This window comes from Anguilla rostrata, chromosome 5 (genome assembly GCF_018555375.3).
Source record: "Anguilla rostrata isolate EN2019 chromosome 5, ASM1855537v3, whole genome shotgun sequence".
Lineage (NCBI taxonomy): Eukaryota > Metazoa > Chordata > Actinopteri > Anguilliformes > Anguillidae > Anguilla > Anguilla rostrata.
This window is the reverse complement of record NC_057937.1, coordinates 34746006-34766113: the sequence shown is the minus strand read 5'-3', so window position 1 is coordinate 34766113 and position 20108 is coordinate 34746006. Positions and strand designations below refer to the sequence as shown.

Below are 20108 nucleotides of genomic sequence, written 5' to 3'. Positions count from 1 at the left end.
GGCTGGGCACTCGTGAATCGGCGGGGATTGTGGGATAAAATACGAGGCGAGAGTGCTTTCGCGACAAAGTGCCACAGGAGCCGCGAACAGTAAACTCAGACGTGTCAGAGAGGTCACCGCCTGGTCACAAAACCCCCCTTACAGTCCCATTAAGGGACACACATGGTGTCGATAAGGAAAATAACACGCCGCTAACGCAAACCATAGCGGTGCTAAATTAAATATTCCCCCCACACCTTTCATGTACTCCCAATTTAAACTGCCAGCGTGCGTTTCCGAATTCCTGCCGTAATGTAAAAACCTGCGTCTGGTTTAGGACGGCGCGCCGATATGAAATACGGCTCATATTTGAACAGACGTTTGTCCGACTGTAAAATTCCAGGCGATGGAAGTGGCGGTATGCGGGAAGGAGACTCTTGACTAGGTGAAGAACAAGGTAGGAGAAAGCAATATCCCGTGGTTATTTCTTCAAAGGGAAAAAAAACTGCCAGAAGATTCTATAATAGCGCTCTCTCGCAGAAGGACCAGAAGGACCAGAATCGCAGGGCCTGCTGGGAGTGTCTGCGGTGAAATAAATAATCGTTGAATCGTTGGCCGAATTCATCTACAACTGAGGCCTCCTCTATCATGGCCACTATCATTGCTACCATTTCACGTAACCAAACAGAACCTCTGACCCACCAACAGCTTGTTTCTTCGAATCGAGCGTAACTCAGTCTTCGCAAAACTGGACGCGGCGGCTGGCCTCGCCGTTCCCCTTTCCGAAACTCCAAAAAAACAAAAAAAAAACAACGCCGCTTTCCATTACAAATAACCGAGTATCAGACTCCAGAAAGTAAATCTTTTTTTTGTCTGCGCAGTACTTAAAAAAGCAGTGGGGCAGCGCTGCAGTCGGGAGGACTGGACGGGGACGGTGTTGTTTTTGGGACGGCGGTCTGGGGGCGGCTTGCGGGAGCGCAGGAATGCTTCCCGGGGCCCCTGCCGAATTAGCCCCTCCATCCAAGCGCGTAAATCACGCCCGGGGCCTCAGGCGAGACACGCCCTCCAGACGCGCGCAAGGTGGACGAGGGACGAGGCGGGGCGGCGGGGGCCAAAACCCCCCCCCCCGCTCCGGCTGGGTTCCGATACGAGGCTCCGGGGACCCCGTCCGCTGGCGCGCGGACCTTTTTGATAAGCGGAGCCTTTGGTGCTTCGATGCCCCGCCCTCCGGGAGCCGCGGGGTCAGCGAGGCGATTCACTCCCTTGACGGCGAGGCGCCGATCGCCGGCGTTTATCTCCCGGAGGTGAGAGCGCCGGCGGAGCCTGCGTGTCATCCGCTGAGGGAAAAGCGTGTCCGCTCGCTCCCCGCGGGACCCCCTTTTTTCGACTGCGGCGGCGGCAGGCGATGCGCGGCCGCAACCGCGGGCAGGACTGCGCAGCTGCAGTCGCGGCGGCCTGATCCCGACACGCAGAGAAAGAGACGCACGCGCCTCCGGGCGGTTTAATTTGGAAAATAACTCGGCGCGCTCGGAAACCTCCGAGCGGTACGCATTCCTGAGAGACTGACGCCGCGCGGTCGACGCTTTTGGGCTGAGATAAGGCTAACGAGCCGCTCGCGTCAACATCTCTCCGATGAAGGCGCCGCGCCAGCATTACAGCCAGAGCAGAACATTCACAGCCCGGGCCGAGCGGGATCAAAAGCGCTAAATTAGGGTAGCGCGTCCACTGTGCATGCCGAAGACTGACATGCTAAACGCTAAAACTCAATCAGGGCGGTGCGCTCAGCGTACACACTGAGGAAAAGCACAGTCATTGTGTACAGCAAGTCCGAACAGCGCATTTCATAATCACACTGAAGCAGCAACAGCACATTAGATGCGTGCTTTAGGCCGGTGATAACCAACCCTGTTTCTGGAGATCTACAGTACCATCTTATAGGTTTTCATGCCACATATTTCGCAAACCTGACTCTAATTAACAGCTCAACAGGATCCCTAGCTGTGAATAAGGTGCTTTTTGTTAGGGTTACAGTGAAAATCGACAGGACGGGAGATCTCCAGGAACAGGGTTGCTTACCGCTCCTCTAGACCATACAGCAGTAAGATAAACATACCAAAGCGAGTGGTGTCCACTTTATTATGAGAAGCCATCGCGATGCGAAAGGGAGGCTCATACACCATTTATACAGTAATTCAGGAAAACCCCAGATAGGGCTCTGGCTTAACAAAAAAAAGAGCCAGGCTGCTTTTTTCTGCTTTTTTTTTCTTTCTTTTTTTAACTGTCAACTTGCCAAACCACAAGAACCGATTTGTTTTCAACAACTTCCAAGAGCTGGCTTGTTTCAGTCAGGCTTCTGGCACAATGTGAAGGAACCTGCTTCAGGACCTGAGAGTTTTGGGAGCACCTGTAGATGACAATCTCTCATCAGGGGAAAGACTGAGGGCCAGTCTTTCTCCTGATGAGAGGAAATAGTCGAAGCGCAAAACATTCGCCATATTCCAGCTCTGTCGAGATCGCAGATACCAGCACATTAACGACCGATTTACCAAGGCGGTTCCATTTCCGCAACTCAAACTAATTCAACGCCCTCATTCGCAATTTTGCGGTAGGAGCGACACTTAAAAAGGGTCAGAAACAATACAGGATGCTTACACGTCCAGATTACAAGGCACTAAGAAATGGATACGGAGCAGCCAGGTGCAGGGAACCACAAAAAAAAAACCACAAATTTACAGATCAGGAAATACAGGTAATAGTCAATGAGGTACAGCTTCACAACACTGTATTGCTAGCTGAAGACAAAAGTTGCGCATCCCTTAAATAAAACAAATATAATTACGTATTATATCTGAAATTAAACAAGAAGTGATTACTATAAAGAGTGTTATGCATCATTCGTTCATGTCCACCCCATGCAGCCCACAAGGGAAACTGAACTGACTGTGAAGGATGTGCGTACAGCCCAATAGCCTGTGTATGAGCTATAGGCTACAGGCTATATCAGTGCAAATTATTGCCTGCTTTTAGGAGTTGTAAAAATTCTCAGGCTAAGAGAGGAGTCGCAATTCATTCATGCTTTATAATATTAGACAGAATACTTAATTGTTCTAATTTACATAATCTCCACCCTGTTTTAGCACATTCACTCCACTCCATATACATATGCATGAACACATTTAACTATGCATCAAAAAAAAGTCATGAACATACCTCACCAGGAGAAAGAGCAAGACTCACCTTTAGGTAATAATGTCTCACCAGGGAAAAGAGCAAGATGCACCTATAGGTGAAAATATCTTTGTGGCAGGGCTCGGTTTGTGAGGGAAGATCAGGGCAATCGGAGGACCACGCCTACTGGTTAAGTAGGCCCACACACCTGGATAACATTACTAATCAGTCCAAAGTTTAAGAGTATGCGTTCTTTTCCCAGTAGGTGTCTGAGATGGGGGGTTGACCGATGAGAGAGAGAGTGCCTTAGCAACAAAAATGGCTGAAAATCTTCCCTGTTGTGCTATTTTGTTCTGGTTATTTTAGTTTGTTATTTTACTTCATGACTTTGTCACCTGGAACCCGTGAGGGGGAAGGGAGAAGAACTTTCTTTGGTTTAATTATTTTCATTGAAAAGCCCCTCTCTCGCTCAGCTCATAATAAACGCCGGTGAAATCAAGACCTTTTGTTCAACTCCTCTTCTGTCCACAAAAGGGGTTTCGCAACGTGTCACAATCTTAACTGAAGAAAAGTTAGGCTTACCTGTGGAAGCTTATGGAGTGCTTTGACGGCACCTGAATGGGAGACACAAGAGAATGATAAATGATAACACCGCATATTAAGGGATATTCATAAACAGTTCATCATGTTTAAACGTCTTCTGGTCACTTGAAAATTTGCTGTCAAAGACAAAAACGCAGACAAGAATTCCCCCATTCCTGATTTGCAGGTCATAGCTATAGTATTACCATCGTAGTGTAACACGTGGCCTTGACATCTGGCCAGATCTAGTTTTAGGAGTACGGGGGATGTCAAACAACTGATTACGCGGCACATGTAAACACAGCTTATGTGCTAGCCCCTGTGGACGTCCAACCAGACATATCACATTAAACAGCACTACATGAAAACAATTACGAAAAGCAGCGACTCGCATCACTTTTGTGAGCAGAGCAGAGCGTTTCTTCAACACATTCGAATGGAAGGACTGCCAAGATCAGCACTGTTATGTTGATCTGCGGCGAGGGTGGGTAATTCATTTTATGCGCGGCTCGCTTTCAGAGTGACAGAAAATATTGACTTTGACAGTTACTGCACATTCTATACACAGCCCACCATGCTACTGCAGTACAGGTCACATTGACATTTAACACTATTCTATGTGGGTATCTAAAGATGAACAGAAACCACTACTGGTTGCATAATCTAAAGAACAAACCAAAAGCCTTCTGTTATGAATTAACTCCAATAGAATTGATAAAAACTGTGTTTATATAAGATTTAATATTTAACATCAACAGAAGGTTATTAATGACGCGGACTGCCTAAAACCAGTCGACATTGCATTTTCCTCTCGTTTTACACCAAGTGCAGTTCATTACCAGGGAGTGAAGTTTAGACATTATTTAAAGGTCTGAAACATGTGCAGCGGAGAGACCGAAGCAGTGGTCTCTCACCACTGTAGCGATTAAGAGCTTTAAAAATGCATTTATGAAGAAATTACTTCCTGAATCACTGAATTATGAAGCAATCTACTCCAGACCACTCCAAAGAATTGTTCCATTAACCAGTTTTCAAATTGTAATAAGAGGAGTGCAGAAGAAGCAGTGGGGAAAAAAATGCAGAACTAAGACAAAAATTACTGTTTTTTTTTTTTTGGGTGGGAAACATAGCACTATTAAAACACAAATTCTAGACCAAAAGAAAATGAATTTGCACTTGAAACCTAAAATAATTCTGTGGGTACATTAAATTCTCTGGGAACAGAAGTTACCAGGTTAAGTTAGGTAAAAGGAAGAGGAGCTCGCATGGGTATCTAAAGAGGTGTTTCATTCCTCGGGAACACCTCTTTACTTTCTCAGTTAGGTATATAGAATTTACACATTATGCACAAAATAATGCAGACTTGGTGTTATCTTGCCACACCAAATCATCAAGCACGATAGAGTGTGTTGTGCATGTTAAGTCAGACAATACTCAATCCACCGCTATTTCAAAAGGTTTTCAAAAGTGCTCAGATTTTCCCTCTGTCATCATTAAACCTTTCCTGAAGTCAACATAGGAAATACAATGTGATGTGGGTGACATCATAAACAAATAAAATGCCATTTCCAGAAAAGGTGGAGTGTCAGAATACACTAGGCGTTTTCCCAAGCATGTCCTGTTTTTATGACAGAAAATATCCGTCTGGGCAGGGTTTCAAAATTCCTAAAAATGTCTGGAATTTAGGTCTGCTCATCCCATAGACCGTGTATAAATAAACAAATAGCTTGAAATTCTGTTCATGACACCCCCCCCCCCCCCACACACCCTGTTCTCGATTATTGAAAATAATAATAACCTAAATAAGTTCACCCTACAATACATACAAGGGGTGCAGGGACCACATACAGTTAAAACACAGTTTCGGAGTGTGGATGCACCCTGAGTTTTGGTACAGTGCCAAGTGTGGCCATTGCCCTGGCAGAGTGAAACCCAAGCATCACTAATAGATTGCTGCATCACTAAGTCAGGAAGGCGTCAGCGACAGGGCTGCCCATGTCTCAATCCACAGCAGCAACTCTCTCTGGTATGCCTACAGCATGCCTCTACCACGAGTCCTCTCCCCCAATTTGACGACAGCAGCTCAGGTGACAGAACCTAATTTACAGAGGATAATGCAGTAACAAGACAAGCTTAAAAATACAATTTGTCATGTCAATCAAAATAATTCTGATTCGTGACCAAAGGCGAAATACACGAAAAAATAAATGACGTGTTTGGCAAATATTTCACATGCCTATCCTACAAAGTGTCCTCACATGCATCACATTGTGTACACAAAACTAACTCAAACCCTTGGGCAGAGGTCCCAAAAGATGGGTAAATTTATAGCCCACATGGAACCGATACATTACTGTCACTTATATGTCCCCTAAGGCAGCTGAGATTGTTAAATACCAGAAATTTCACAATGGAACATGGTGATGCAATGCTGGTTACAAATGAGTAAACAAGTACAGCTACAAATTACAAAAAATATTACGAATAAAATACTCCTTAATCACTGCAGTACGTATATAAAACCTCCCATTATCTGCATTTGTGTTAAATTAATGGTAGAGGTATTAGGACTAATGAGTTTCAGGTGTTGCTTTCTGTGTGTGTTAAATGATACACACAAGCACACAGTGAGGTCAATGTGAGGCCAAAATGATACCACAGCTTATGTGTAATGTCATTCTTTCTTTTTGGCTAAGCAAAAGACCCACAACATCTCAATTCAGCTGCATTTTGAATTTCAAAAGATTAGCCTCAACCCATGCATCTCATACTGATCTCAGGCTCAATCAGAGCGCTCTCCATATGATCTCAATTCTCATCCCATTTTTAATAGATAAACCTGGTATGTCTCAGATTTCACTCCCTTTATGAGTTTCAAAAAATATCTCAATGCATTCTGATAAGTCTCAGTTTAAGCCAGAACATGCATCTCATGCTGATCTCAGACTGATTAACTCAATATATTCTCATCCCAGACTTCATGTTTTTCAAATTTCACTCAAGATTCTTAACTGTTTTGATGCTCCTCTCAATCACAGTCACAGCAATTATTTGCATTAGTTGCTAGTTTCCACCTTAATCTTGATAATATACACCTTTAGTATTAAGTCAACCTTTCAAACATTTGTTCCTCTGCACACATTTTAACCATATTTTGAATATTTTCAATGCAAATTTGGACATATATCTGCATATACCAAATATGACATCTCATTCTATGAGATATATTGTAGGAACTGTTTCTTTAGCTGCAGAAATGCTTTATCAATCTCAGGAGACCAGCAGAACCGGGAGGAAGTCTGTGTAAGGACAGACTCAAAAGCAGGGGACATGAGCGGTAAAGGATAATGTTTTTTTACAGTGATTTTATTGTGGTCCTTTTAATCAATACAGGGCTGCAGACTGCCATCTTCTTCACCACAAAAAAGCCAGCCCCAGTGGAGAGGTGAAGAGTCAAATGTGCCCTGTGAGGGCCTCTTTATGTAGCCCTCCATGGCAGCAGTCTTAGGAGTGGACAGAGAATAAAGCCTTCCACGAGGAGGTGGTGCCTGGCAGCAGCTCTATAGTGCACTCGTAGGGTAAATGAGGGGGTAACTCCCTGCCCAGCTTCTTACTGAATAGTGAGTGGCGGTCCCAGTACTGGGGTGGCACCAGGGATATGTCCGGTTCCTCACTGTGGGCAGGTGCAGGCTGGGGCTCCAGAGACACAGGCGTAGGGAAGCTGGGGAAACTAGCAGATAAAGTAAGACAGTGAGTTGCACAGTGGGCCGCACATGTTATCACAGTACCCGCAGGCCAGTCAATGTGGGGGTTGTGCAGGGTCAGCCATGGATGTTCAACCTCCATGGTGAGTCCACCAGGTAAAACTGAATAGTCTTCAAATGGGAAGTGCAATCCTTGAGCCAGAGGGAAGAGGTGAGTTGTTTGACGAGGCCTGAGCTGAGAGGCTGGCTATGGAGGGCTCAATCAAAGCCCGTAGGTTGTGTTGGGTGGTGGAAGAGTGAAGACTTGCAGGCAATAAGATGTAGGGCATGGAGTGGTGAGAAGAGGTGAGCCAACTCATTAGAAGTCTCCTGGTTGCCAGTGAGCCTGGAGGAACCATCAGGAGGCACGAAAATGATCAGGCTGACCACAGTAGATACACTGCTACCTCTCACATGCCAGACTGTGAGAGGTAGCAGTGGGGTGAGAGTCTGATTGTGCATGAGTTTCTCCAGCAGAGGGGTGGGTAATCCTGTGAGACTTGTTCCTAGCCTCTGCTCCAGTAGGTGCAGGGAAGGTGGGCGAGGGAGAACCGGGTGAAGCTTGTGGTGCATCAGATCAGGCTGACGGGAGGCGCTGTCTCGCCGTGGGAGTTGGAAACCCTGATCTCTCTCTCACACGCTCATGAAGATGGGCATCAATCCAAATGGCAAGATCAATGAGTAGATCCAGAGTGGTGGGCAGGTCCCTCGGCACAAGCTCTTCTTTCAGCATTTTGGATAAACCCCACTGAGACAAAGACATGTGCGCCCCCTCATTCCACCCACTCTCCGCAATGAGAGAATAAAAACCCTACAGAGAACCTTGCCAAAGGGAGATGAGCCACTTGGCTGCCTCGCTTCCACTTCCGGGGTACTGGAACACTTTGTTCATCTCCTGAGTGAACTGCTGGAAATTGGAGCAGAGGGGGAACACTTCCACATTGCTGTTGACTGGGGAATTGCCCTCCCTGTCAGCAGGGAAATGATGTGGGCGACTCTGCCACAGTCTATGAGAAAGGTGGAGGGCTGAAGCTCGAACGCAAGGGAGCACCGATTTAAAAACCCTCGAAAATTGCCAAAATGTCCATCATAACGCTCTGGTGGGGGCAGCTGAGGCTCCCGGAGGTTGGATGAGGAAGTGGCAGGAGCAGGACTGGCATCCCCAGGCAAAACAGAATGTTGCTTGGGAGGAGCTGAGGCTGACAGGCACCGCACAGCCACTGCTAAGGACAGCAGGCTCTTCGAGATGGTCTGTTAATATTGTTTGCGGAGACTAATGGTTTTTCCCAGGCTTGATAGGGAATTGTGCAGCTGGCTAATCTCTGGTGGGTCCATTGTTTTGGCTTGGTCTTACTGTCACGGTTCACTGGAGGAATTTGGACCCAAGCACAGAGATCGACAAGGAGGCAGAGATGGATCAAGTAATAAGTCTTTACTGAATCTTCAAATCATCAGTACAAACAGTATTAAAACAAAACAGGAAATTAGTGGTCTGGAGCCAGAGCCATGACAGAACCAAATTAGGGGCTGAAATGAGGATTTTATCTCCTGAGCAATAAAAGAGTAAACTTTGAGCAATAAAATTTTCCTCTGGGTATCACACACTCATGTTTCATATTACAAACGCAGCAAGTAAAAATACACTTTTTTCATTTTAAGTTAATTTTTTATAATTTATTGGCTGTATATTGTGTCGTATACAAAGTGGTGTCTGATTCCACAAGGGAGAGGCAAACTAATAAACACATCTATGAACATATTCAAAAAGATCTAACTGACATTTCAAAGCAATTAAGGCTTTTATGAATGTAGGTGGTCTCAACAGTATACAGTACTTGAACTAAGTATTTTTTCTGCCAACCGCTTGGAATTTCGGGCAGTGATAAACATTGCCCGGTCGAATTCCGTCAGCCTATACAAGACTCCTTATCGTAATGGCCATCAGCTTGCACAGTCTCACACCAAACTTCCCCATGCTATGAAAATTAGGAAGCTTCTAGAGTATGGGTGCATTTTAAGGGACATCTCTCACGCGTCTATGCCTGAGTGAGAAGGCAGCCCATGCAAGCAATTACCCATGTACAGAGAGAGCACAAGAGAGGGAGAGGGAGAGAGAGAGAGAGAGAGAGATAAGACTGAGAGGGGTAGTGTAGAAGTGAATGAGGGAGAAAAGAGACAAACAGAGAGAGATGAAGGAAGTCACACAGAGGCTGAGTCTGACTGATCCTGGCTCTCTGTGACTTAATGAGCCCATCAGAATTAATTAGGTGTGATGTCTCAAGAGCAGCAAACCTCTCATCACCTCACAATGGCCCAATGTTTAAAGAGGCCAAGTGGCGATGCCATCAATCAAGGCACAGGGTATCTTTCCCAGGATGGTGAAGGGTTTATCCGTTTCCTGGGGTGATTTTGGGTTCTTGGGTAAATGCGGCCCTACGGTGAATGGGAGTCTGATACCATCTTGGTTTCTCAGACTCACGCCTCCCTGCTGGACATAATCACCTCCATCTGCAGAACTCAGGCTAAAAAACACAACATTAGCAACTCTGTGGGAAAATATATGTTATTTTGTTTCAGGTCATAATCTTCAAAGTGTTCTTCCTTCAAGCGTAATATTGTCACCGTTTCATCTCCTCCTTTCCATCAACAAGCAAAGTGTTGTGCACCAAACAAAAAAGTGAATAAATCAATCTTATTGTCATTTTTGATAATATTATTCTTGATATTGAATCAAGAATAACATAACAATATAATATTGATGATGATGGAATATTTGCAGTTCCACCCACAGCATAAACAAACCTGATGAACACTTTACGCATCTGGTTCAGGGTTAACGCACTAAAATGTATGTCTGTATTGCATAATTATATAGACACAGCGACTGCGCTGTGCCTAATGTCTGAACACCTGCTGCGGGACCCTGGGGAGAGACCTAACACTAAGCTAGAGGAATAGAACACCTCTTTATATACCCGCTGTGCGCTCCTCTTCCTTTTACCCAAACACAAGCCGGGAGGAGGTATTGTGTCACAGCCACATAAATAAATCAAGCTATCGCTTGCGCTAAGAATTGTGAATCCTGCAGATGCCCCGATCCGCGCTGGAGGGTCTCGCGGGGCGGTTTGCTTTCATGACGGCTGCGGGGTACCGAGCGGGCTTCGGGGGGCAGCGCAGAGCCGAGAGCCGCGCGGCGCTGCACGCCCGGAGGAGGGCCCTGAGCGATGACTCCACCGCGCCCCCCTCCAGCGCCGAATCCCGGCGTGCGCAGGACAGGCGGGCGGACGATTCGACAGGAAAGCAAACAGCGGCCATCTGCCGCGCGGCGAAGCGCGCTGTTTATCCGGAGCTTTCCGGGGTACACAAGCAACGCATCTCCGACACGTCCGCAGCCTTCCTCCAGCACGCCTGCGTGTCTCTGACACATCTGCGAGAAGCAGGAAGCGCCTTCAAAAGGGCCCCGCGAAGGCGATATATCTCAGACACATCGCAAATATACCTCCGTAGCAACCTCCGCGGGCGGCACTTCTCCGACGCCGCGGCCGCAAAAACAACACGTCTCTGATGCCGACTGAGCCCAGGCAATGCATCTCCTGGGCAACACAACATGGGTCGGGCAGAGCTGAATGACTTCATACAGTCTCCTTCATCACGTAACCATTGCAACAAGCAACCCAATTCACATGACTGTTCGCGTTCACCAGTTTTCAGTTACCTCTGTAGGCAAGCCACAGCCTATTTAAATTATATTCCTCCACAGTGAACTTTGTGACATATAACCAACATGCAGTTTTTCTCTATCTTGCGCGGCATGTGTAACATAGTAATCGTTGTCATCGTCGCCACCACCTGTCCTTTCACCGAGGAGTGTTGCAATCAGAGTTATTCATTTCTCTGTCAGGTAACATGTGAAAGGCCCTCTTTGGCATTTTGCCACCAGACAAGCTGTGATGAAAATATGTGCGATACAGTCATAATCATTGTCACATGGCCGCGGTGCCAAGTACTGGAATTCTGTTTGATGTGGTCATTCCTTCAGTGACTGAAACTATTTGTAATGTTTGAATTAATTTCCCCCTTTTCCATGCATGATGGATTATAACGGCCAACAGAGGAAAACAATGCGGTGGCTAGTCAAACTAACTAGCTAGCTAGACACTGAAAGGCTAATTCTGTTCTGCACTGTGTTGTCTGGGTTTGCATTGTGATGTCGCAGTAATATCACTGACAAGACTGTGTGTATGTCTTTGTAAAGGGTTAACCGTCGGTTCTTTGTTTAGCCAAAGAATGGCCTTCAGGCATATCTCATTGTCTGTCAGCTTGTTCTGGTCAGGAGACTTGCTCCATTGCTGAATAAAGAAGTGTCCCAGATCTGCCTGGTCTCTCAATGGTGCCGATCACTACAATACTTAAGGCATGTGTATGCAATGTTAAATATAGTATAGTATTTCATGATTTCTATCAATGGAAAGTACATATTACTCATTTTGTTTTAATGTTAGCCTTTTTGTGTAAGTGATGATAATGAGCTTGATAATAATAAAAATACAAATAAACCAGATATCATGGCTTATCAATATAAAGCTTTTTATCATCTTACTACATTTAGTTCCATACCCATTCTGTCTGTCCTTACCAGTGAGATTTTTACCCCTGAGGTTCAACTGTATGTTATACTAACATCAGGTTGGCTAACATAAAGTGGCAAGCTCACAATGATACTCAATCATTCTTCTTCATTTGAAATGACAGACAAATCTTTTCATCTTGTTTTCTGTCAGTAATAAAATGGCCTCAGTTGTCATTGTGGTCATCATATTATTTTAGTCAGTTATCTAAAAGAAAAAACCTTGCTGATGACCATTTTCAGCACAATTTTCTGCCTATGCACAGACAGGTCTGTGGTCAATCAGTGCACTGCACTTCATTGTTGTCTTCAATACCTACCTAACTGACATGCCATTTACTCAGAGGGCACCATAATGTCACATATCATTTACACATGTTTCAGTGTATGTCATGGTTATTCACGCATATTTTACTGATTAATCTTCAAGGTTAAAGGATCGGTTTCACCTCTGAGAAATCGAAGAAGCAAAGGTACAGTTCCTCAAATCCAATATCACACCTCACTGCCTCACCACTGACTCTATGCCCAACCTCATCACTGTCATCAGCGCTTTCCCTCTACATGCTCACACAAACACACACACCGCAGGGCCCTCACTTTGTCCTCCTTAGCTGAAATGAGACCACACAGAGCAGTTTGACAGCTCCTGTCCCACTGCTGATATTCACTCAGCCTGTGATAACAACACACTCTGTAAACAGCGGGACTGATTGTGTGTCTGTGTGTGTGTGTGTGTGTGTGTGGTTGTGTGTATGTGTGTGTGTGTGTGTGTGTGCATGTGCATGTTCACAGTAATGCAGTAGGTGGCCATGCGTGCACAGACCCCCCACTTTGCTTCTCCCGGCCATGGCAGATGACAGTTGCCACTGGCAACCAAGATAGTGCTTCACTGCTTCCAAAGTAGTCAGAGCAGAAATGAGAGAAAAAGCCATGGCATCTTGATATCAGCCAGCTGCTTCCTCTCTAACAGCCAGTCTGACAGCCAAAATTTAAATGAAAGGAACAGAACTAATGACCAAGTACCAAAAGGCAAATTGCCAACTGTGAGTCAACTGCCGAACTGGAGAAGTCAGCTATCGGGCCTGTACAAATACGTGATAATTTAATATCTAATCTAGAGAGTGTTATTGAACGCATATCAATACCTGGGGCATGATCTTTGAGGTATGCAATCTAGGCTGTATTAAGGTTATGCACTCAAAATTTTACATTTCTATAATATAACAAAACACAGACCCCAGTCCCAGTGCAAAGTGGCCTTTTGATTGACAGTCGGGTTATTTGACTTATGGCTGGCCAATCTGATACGTTTGTACTTTTTCATGAGCACTGTGGGTGGTACAAGAGAGAAGTACTTGAACTGAGGTTTATTTGTTGCCTTCTTAGAGCGCCGTTTGCCAAATGCTTATCTTGTGGTTCCGTCTGCTCTTCAACAATCTGACCAAAGGCTTGAATGTGAATTGAGTCCGTCACTTTTCCAACTTGACAAAATATTAAATTTGGTCATACACAAAGGTGGAAAGTCCAGGGGCCAAAAAACAAAAGTCCACCCACGAACAGCTGATTTCACTCAATAGTTTGACCTTCATTTAGCTGAAAAATTGTGCTAATTAGCAAATTCAGGTGATTGAGACAAAATACTACAGAGGATCTTTACTTTCTGAACCTGGATTTTCCACCTCTGGTTATATAGAAATAACTTCTATATAATATCTATATAATGCTGTATCTGTAAAAATTACAGTTACAGTAAATGTGTCTTACAATAAAAGTGGTAACACAGTGAAATAAACATCTAATATCCATAACGACATGTCTTCCATGAATAATGTTACTGTGCTGGAAATGTTTTTTCCTGAATATCAGGCTAACTTTTTTGGGGAAGAGGTTGGATTTATTTATTTATTTATTTTTGCTGTTTCCATTTTTTCACTGATTATTCTGTGCAATTTACAGATTGACACCACAGCAGAAAGAAACAAATATAAATATAAATAAATGCAGACGAAGTCCATACTAACCCTAAAATAGACATTGCACACAGCTCCTGCAAAACCACAGCTCAATTAAGAGTTCCTGTGGTCCTTCTTGCTCCTGTAGGTGAAGTTACTGTGTTCCTGTGGGTACGGTTAAGGCATTTCTAAGAGACGGGGTTATTGCAACTGTGTTAAAGTTAATATGTGATGGGATGGGCTTGATGCACACCAAAAGGGCCGGATTAATGTGCTCCTGGGGGTGGGGTTAAAGGGCTCTTGGGGGTGTGGTTAATGGGGTCAGATCAGCAGGAGCAGGGCAGCCTCCTGGTTCTGGAAAGTGTCAATCGGGCATGAACCCAAGTGCTCTGCACTCCATTTACTCTCACTTCCATGACATAGCCCTGCAAAGCCACACCACAGAAATACACTGACCACAACACAGAGGTGTACAACACAAAGGAACCTATGCAGAACTGCAAAACACACCTTATGAATGTCTCCTCTCCCTGCAGTGACCCAGCTCCTCTCTTTGCATTGACTCAGTTGCTAACCCTACAGTGACACAGCTCCTCTATTTACAGTGACACAGCTCCACTCTCTGCATTGACTCAGTTGCTAACCCTACAGTGACACAGCTCCTCTCTCTGTAGTGACTCAGCTCATGTCCCTGCAGTGACTCAGCCCCTCTATTTACAGTGACTCATCCCCTCTCCCTGCAGTGACTCAGCTCCTCTTCCTGCAGTGACTCAGCTCCTCTCTCAGCAGTGACTTAGCTCCTCCCCCTGTAGTGACTCAGCTCCTGCCCCTGTAGTGACTCAGCTCCTCCCCCTGCAGTGACTCAGCTCCTCTTCCTGCAGTGACTCAGCTCCTCTTCCTGCAGTGACTCAACCCCTCTCCCTGCAGTGACTCAGCTCCTCTTCCTGCAGTGACTCAACCCCTCTCCCTGCAGTGACTCAACCCCTCTCCTTGCAGTGACTCAGCTGCTCTTCCTGCAGTGACTCAGCTCCTCTCTCTGCAGTGACTCAGCTCCTCTCTCTGCAGTGACTCAGCTCCTCTTCCTGCAGTGACTCAACCCCTCTCCCTGCAGTGACTCAGCCCCTCTCCCTGCAGTGACTCAGCTCCTCTCCCTGCAGTGACTCAGCTCCTCTCCCTGCAGTGACTCAGTTCCTCTCTCTGCAGTGACTCAGCTCCTCTCTCGGCAGTGACTTAGCTCCTCCCCCTGTAGTGACTCAGCTTCTCTCTCTGCAGTGACTCAGCTCCTCTCTCGGCAGTGACTCAGCTCCTCCCCCTGTAGTGAATCAGCTCCTCCCCCTGTAGTGACTCAGCTCCTCCCTCTGTAGTGACTCAGCTCCTCCCCCTGCAGTGACTCAGCTCCTCTCTTGGCAGTGACTCAGCTCCTCCCCCTGTAGTGACTCAGCTCCTCCCCCTGTAGTGTCTGCACAGGAGCAGGGTGAATGCTTACATGGGCAGGGGGCCATGGGCAATGGACCGTTCCCTCTCTTGAGACTATACAAATCTCTTTCCTGTCTTTATGTCTGGTCATACTGTAACAGTAATTTTTCACATTTGATCTTAGGGTTGTTTTTGCTTGCTGGGTAATCAAACAATGCATTCAAACAACAACTTTAGACAAGAGCACAGATGGAACATTTGAGTGAATTGAGTGAATCATGCATGGATACAGTCCAGGTCCATAAACTCTTATCATAGTGGCCTCCGTCACTGGAGGTGAAATATTTTTTGCACAGGGTGGAGAGTTCAACAAGATGACAAGAAAAAACAAACACTGTGTTCCACAAACACTTTCAAGTATTTTCAGCATATGAAAACATGGGAATATTTCACACTGTAGGTAATTACAAAAGAATACAAGCATGAGGCCACATATAATGAAAGGCCATAAAGCTCACCTAGGCTCGTAAATTTTCCAAGGCATATGTGCATTTCACATTGTGTTAATCCTGGTCTTGACTACAAGTGTTTATCTTCCTATTGCAAGTCCTAGCCAGCTATTTCAGGGATTTATCACTTTACGTGTAAAAATTCAGTGTGAAACCTTTCTTTTAACAAATTTCCTCCTACTCCCTCTTGGCCATATAACATTAACACCTTAAAACCTTATTAAAAACCAAAAACCAAAATAAAACTATTTTGCTTTTTGCAATCTTGATGCCCATTTCTGTACTTTTGATAAATCTTTTTATAAATTCTGTTTATAGTGTTGTAGTCCTAACTTCCATATACTGTAAATAGAGTAGTCCTCATTACAACCTTCAGGCCTGCTTGTGGGGCAGTGGGGCAGTTTGTATTCTTGATAAACCTGACAACAATTGCTGTATAAAATTAACAGATTATTATTATTTATTTATTTTTTTACATATAAATGCAAGTATTCAGAGAAAAGGTTTCAGTTTAAACTAGTAATAATTTTATTTCCCAAAAAGTTATGTGTCAAAATTATTGCCTCCCTTTTTCAGTACTTGTGTTAGTAGCCCAGTATTATACTGTTATACTTGTGCACTACCTTCATGTGAATAAAACTGTTGAGTCGTCTTCCATACAGTATTATGAGATTAGTGATCATACTGGAGGAATCTTTGACCATCCTGTATCCTGAAGATTTCAAGATCCTTCAGTCTGTGAATGTGGGCTACCCTCTTCAATTTGAAACACACATTTTCGATTGGTTAGTCAGTCTGGAGACTGAGATGGCCGTTGCAAAACAGTAATTTTGTGGGCTGTCAACCATTTCACTGGTGTGCCTGGCCAAAAAGCTCTATTTGGATCTCATCTGACCGTAGCATCCGGTTCCAATCGAAGAACAGCATTGGAAGTTTGACTGGAACCTGGTGTTATGGTCAGAAGAGACCAAAATTGAGCTTTTTGGCCAGGCACACCAGGACTAGGTTTGGCATCGGGAGGATGGAAGGATTATGTTGAAAATAACGTCATGCACATGGTGAAATATGGCTGTTGTTGCATTTGATGTTGTTAGGGTTGTTTTGCACCCATGGGTCCTTGGAGAATGTGTTAAGGTCAATGAAATCATGAACTGCAACAAGGACATTTTGGTCAGAAAAACCCAAAACTTGGCTGCAAACGATATGTTCCACAAGACACTGATCACAAGCATACCTGAAAATCAACCAAGAAATGGTAAACTGACCACAAAATTACTGTTTTGCAAAGGCCATCTCAGTTTCCAGACTGAAAACCGATCAAGAATTTATAGTTGCCCCCTCTCTGATTTTCTTTTTGCGCAAACAATGACTCATTACCTGTGTTGTTTATTTTATGTGCCAATATTTTTAGATCTGATTGTATGCACATAAAAGAAGAAATAAGAAGAAAAGTAGAAAGCAGAAACTGGGTTATTGGGAATCAAGTTGAAGTAGTCAAGTGAGGGTGAGGTTTCAATTTCAACAATACAAAAAGGAACACACATCTAATGGCTTTGGGGAATTAAAAATAAATTACTGGTTAATAGTTCAGACAACAGACTGGAGTTTCATATCTGAGATCATGTGCATATATTATTGACATAATATAATGCATGTAACATCACATTCAAGAAATTGCTATGAGACTTGCATGTAGTCTACACAGTCAATATGTAACCAACACACAATACAGCACTAGTGCACACCATACCCCCTAGTCACAATGTAACCAGCACAATGGTTGGTCCTTTTGTTTTTTTTCTCAGTATAATACCCATTTTAAAACAGGGTAGCAGACTCAGTGCAACAGCAATTCAATTTGAGGATTGAGGTTTGAGGGTGCTGTAATGGTTGCAAAGGTCACACCAGACATAGCTTAAAATGGAAGTAGGGTTTGTTTGTGGCATGTTAGAAAAAGCCTGGTACTGTCAGCTTGTCGAAACTCTTTGCAAAATGAAGCATGTGCGTGTGATTTTTATGGATGTTTCGTATATTCATGTTAAGTCTTAAAGCTTCCAGAAGCAAAAATACATATTAATATTTTTATGTAATCTACAGTCATGTGGTTAAAAAAAAACCTATACCCTGGCAGGCCTATCAAGCAACTGTGCATAAGGCCTGCCCCCTTGTGGTGCAAAATAGTACAGCCAGCGATGCGCCACAGTATCAGCCATACAGTAGAGAAAAAAGTTGAAAAACCAAGAAAGAAGGCTCACCAGCAGATTTACTGGTACATGTATGCAGATTCACATACACATACGTACACAAACACATGTAAACACATACATGCCTTTACAAATGCACAATAATGCAGAGGCATGCACAAAACACAGTTGTGTACACAAACTGCATGCGTACACAAGTATTTGAGAGCATGCACGTCTCATGTGAGGGTGGGTTCACATCCCAAGAGAGACAAAGACAACACAGTTAATATCATTGTATGCCCTAAGCATTGCACTGTGTGGCACTCTGTTTCCAAGAGTCTTACTATAGTGTATAATATTCTGGCCCTTGGCTCCACGTAATATACTGAAATGATTTCAGTCTCACCGCTGAAAACATATTAACCCCTTCATATGAAACCCAGAGTCCAGTCTTGGCAACCATTCTATTATTAAATGGTTAACAGCATGATCGCATCACATTAATATTTGGTTACATCATGTTACTAGTCGACTGCATGACACTGCAAATTGAAAACATAAAGCAACAGTTTGTCTTCACAAACCAAATTGATAACAATGTTTACTTTCCCTGATATCAACATAGAGCAGGGGTGGACAAATCATAAATTTGTGTTATCCTCTGTTCTATCAAGCACCAAATCTGGGAGCCCAGCCCAATTTTAGTGGCCCAGTATTATACTGTTATACTGGATCATAGACACTGTATGTAGCCCTGTATCTGTATCAGAAAATCATGTTAAAACGTATTAAATCCCTTATTCTGGCTTTGATTTGCCAAGCATTTTAGTCAACTTTAGGCTATTAAAAAAGAAAGGCACAGCCGTTTATAATGTTCTAAAATTAGAAATGCAATGAATTAGACAGCTTATACTTGGACTTAATTAGACAGCTATTCACTTTGCCAAGAAAATGACATCAAAACATTCGATTTTATCGCCCAGAGTAAATTAGCAGTCAGTTGGCTTACAAATTTCCCAGCCAGTTGCATTCAATTTAAATGAATACAGCCATACATGGCCAAGAGGATTGCGAAACTGTTTACACACTCTTCCCAGCATGCAACCTGTGTTTGGGGATCTGATTTGTGGTGTGTTTACAGGTGTCAATATTTGATATCAAAATCTGTGGTTTCAACAAGTGCGGCAATATAAGAAAATATCTTTCAGTTCCATATCAAACATGCGGTCACTTGATCTCCACATAACTGCTCTTGATATCAAAGCTTTGTATGACTGATTTCAACATATCCATGACAGCAGGGTGCCTCCATTATGCGGTTGATGATAGCATTGCACATGTTGATTGCAGTACTGTTGTGGTTGTTTGCATCACATTCTTCATGATTCCATGATGTATATGAAACTAATGTGTGTGTGTGGGTGGGTGTGTGTGTGTGTGTGCACATGTGCATGTGTTTAGTCCCCTCCAAATCCCCAAAGCTATTCACACCGTTGACACAGAATAAAGAAAGGGAAAGACGTTTAACAAGCCATATTCTTCCAAAATGATGTCACATAAATCTGCAGTAACATGCTACTTTTCAACTTCATTTGAAACTGAGGAAATTGTATTATGGCATCCCATGGTTTCCTGTTTCACTGGGGCACAAAAATGAGGTAACACTCATGTAAAATCAATTTCATCCATCACAATGGAGAAACAAAACAAGTCATTACAAAAAGATATCACTTTCTACAAATAGGGAAATAATCAAAAGGTTTTAAATTGATGAGACAGCGGTAAAAGAGCCCAAAAGAGAACAGGAACACATTGTGCCCCCCACACACAGAGGCAGATGGTCTGGCAAAAAAGGAACGTTTATAAATTGCTTTGTCTAAAAGCACATGCCATGTATTAAATATGTTACGGTAAATTGCAAGGGCCACAATTGAAGAAAGTCT

At 44.0% G+C, this 20108-nt stretch overlaps 1 protein-coding gene across 1 annotated transcript in view; it reads right to left on the bottom strand.

Annotated features, from left to right (window-relative positions):
* LOC135255125 (zinc finger protein 469) overlaps window positions 1-20108 on the bottom strand; it is a 209904-nt gene that overhangs the window by 175064 nt on the left and 14732 nt on the right. Inside the window, exon 2 of the mRNA XM_064335890.1 lies at window positions 3730-3761. The gene's annotated coding sequence lies outside the window, so the exon portion shown is untranslated. The remainder of the gene's footprint in view (window positions 1-3729; window positions 3762-20108) is intronic.